This window comes from Oratosquilla oratoria, chromosome 4 (assembly GCF_046742065.1).
Source record: "Oratosquilla oratoria isolate Oo_2021 chromosome 4, ASM4674206v1, whole genome shotgun sequence".
NCBI classification, from domain to species: Eukaryota; Metazoa; Arthropoda; class Malacostraca; order Stomatopoda; family Squillidae; genus Oratosquilla; species Oratosquilla oratoria.
In genome coordinates this window covers 85,074,977-85,077,476 of record NC_134780.1, presented here as the reverse complement: position 1 = coordinate 85,077,476, position 2,500 = coordinate 85,074,977, and the positions used below count along the sequence as shown (strand labels likewise).

Below are 2,500 nucleotides of genomic sequence, written 5' to 3'. Positions count from 1 at the left end.
AGTCTCTCCTTCTATGATGGGCATCTCGTGTTTAGGGAGCTCAACTGAGGCCCTGGAGGTCCTGAGTTCGATTCTGTCTTAGCGGACTTCTATGGCACTAAAGAAATTATTCACCTTTGGCTTCTGTAATATGGACCTCTTCCTTGTAGATCCAGCCTCATCGATGATCACATGATGGCTTACTGAGTGACATCGGGCCCAACGAATTGAAAAAATATATAGATCAATAAATATATAAATAGACAAGTAGATAGACAGATAAATAAATGAATAAGTAAATAAATCAAAATTATAAGTAAATGGAGATAAATAGATAAGTTAATAGAAATTAACAAATGAGTAAATAGATAAATAAATAGATAACTATAAAGATTAAAAAATAAAATTAACTGATTAATTGAAATAAAAAAGTGGATTGTGCCAACAGCACTATATGGGGGAGAAACATGGAACATAATAGAGGAAGAGAAGGAGTTTGAATGTGTTTGAGATGAGATGCCTGAGCAGTATGATAGTGGTTACTAACCTGGATAGAGTGAGAAATGAGGAGGTGAGGAAAAGAACGGGATGGAAAGGGAGTTGGAAGATAGGGTGGATGAAAAAGTATTGAGATGGTTTGGACATATGGAGAGAATGAGTAAAGAAAGACTAGTAAAAGTGATCTGGAAGGTATATGTGTAGCGAGTGAACATGAGGGGTCGACCTATAATGAGATGGATGGATGGGGTATAAGGGGCTTTGGAGAAAAGGGGAATGTCTGTTAAGGAAGGACGGAAGAGGACAGAAGATAGGGGGGAATAGAGAATGGTTGTATATGGATGATGTTGTGATGCATGAGGTGGAATGGGTGGGGGGATGGGGGGTGAGGTAGTATGTGTGAGCAAAATTTGACGCAGCCCGAAGAGATTTCTCCCCGTCTTCTCCTTTTATGCATGGGGGGACGGAGAGGGGGGTCGCCGATTTAATGAAGCGGCCTTGCTGTGGATGTGCTGTGTCTTGCGACACTGCTTCTGACCCAGGGCAGTGGACAAGGTGCAGGGATGACCCGTCATCCAGGAGGTGCTAAGAAAAGAGGGAGGGTGGAGGGGTGTAGAGTGTATTCAGGGATGGAATGGGCGGGAATGATTTTATGCCTTTTCCTTTTTGGTTACCTTCCTTGTAAGGGGGAAAAAGCCTTGGTATGATGTATGTACTCGTGTAACTTATGAATATGAATGATGTGTGAATATTATAAATACAATGTTACGTATAATGTATATGTAGTGGTGGTCGCGAGATGTCAAGTGCGTAAATGCGCTGGTTGTATGTAAGAATGTATGTACGTATGTATGTAGGTCTCTGTGTGTAGTCTGTTTTTAGGTATGGAATGCATGGTTTAAGGTATAACTCATATGTTTCCCTATCATCTCAGCTTCTCGTGGATGAAGGGTCATCACTGTCTCCTGTCCACTGCCCAGGTAACAACACAGACCTCATTTTTTATGAAATGCTACTCTAAAACAGGCAAGGATATCCTGGTGAGTCCAAAAACCCTTCAGCACCCACAGTGAAAAGAAGATATTTAGTCAGGATATCGAGTCACGGATCCTTCTCTCCCAGTTGCACAAATCCATCTCAGGGAGATGAGAAGATTAAAGACTGTCCCCGGGAGCCGGAAGCGTCGCTTTTTGAATGGTGTCACCATCACTAAGATCAGATTAAGTAATCAAGAAAGATTGATTTATAAATCAATTAATTAAGTAGTAAGATTAATTGTTCACAGAAAATTACTCTATCAAAGTTATGAAATCAGTGGAGGTCACTGTATATATATGACAAGCTCACAGAGAGACACCCTACTCATCCCCCTAATCATTTCTAGGTAAAGTAGAGTTACCATGAGGCAAAGGCGCTCTCTGCTTCTCCCCACTCAAGGAGGAAAAAAAACACGGATAGATTTTTGTTGGGTTTATTGGCAAAAATATCAGATCGGTACAAATCCTGAAACGATGACAGCGTGCGTCCAAATTATTGTAAAGCCAGGAAGACTCAAGATAGTAGCTACGGCTCAGCCACGCAAGGCTGGCTGGTGTTGCGACAGGCTTCGTGTGTCGTGTATTTCGTGTGTGTGCGTATGTTTTTGTGTGTGTGTCTGTGTATGTGCCGTGCGTGTGTTTATGTGCGCGTATGCGCGCGTGTGTAGATATCATTTATTCTAAATCATTTGACACAATTTTTGCTCAATTAGTCACAGTTTCAAACTCGTGTACTCTATAGTCAGCTCTACAAAGACCGGTCTCTTAATGCCTACGCACAAGATAAATATATATCATACTGCATATATTTGAGTATATCACTCTCTTAGCTGTAATGGCATATAGGGATTCACAGGGTAGAAGTAGATTACTATAATTAATTTAAGTCATTTCGCCTCCCCAGAGACTGTAGCGAATCTCAAGAGGAGACTCTTTTATATTTAACTTAATGCATCAATAGACAACAAAAGTTATATAAAAGAAGA

The 2,500-nt window shown here is 40.7% G+C and overlaps 2 protein-coding genes across 2 annotated transcripts in view; one reads left to right on the top strand and one right to left on the bottom strand.

Annotated features, from left to right (window-relative positions):
• LOC143024375 (uncharacterized) overlaps positions 1-135 on the top strand; it is a 10,191-nt gene extending 10,056 nt beyond the window's left edge. The window contains exon 8 of the mRNA XM_076183170.1: positions 1-135. This exon is cut by the window's left edge and continues 722 nt beyond it. The gene's annotated coding sequence lies outside the window, so the exon portion shown is untranslated.
• Positions 136-1,932: 1,797 nt separating this feature from the next.
• The window catches only part of t (C45 family peptidase tan), a 38,602-nt gene continuing 38,034 nt past the window's right edge, over positions 1,933-2,500 (bottom strand). The window contains exon 10 of the mRNA XM_076184626.1: positions 1,933-2,500. This exon is cut by the window's right edge and continues 1,811 nt beyond it. The gene's annotated coding sequence lies outside the window, so the exon portion shown is untranslated.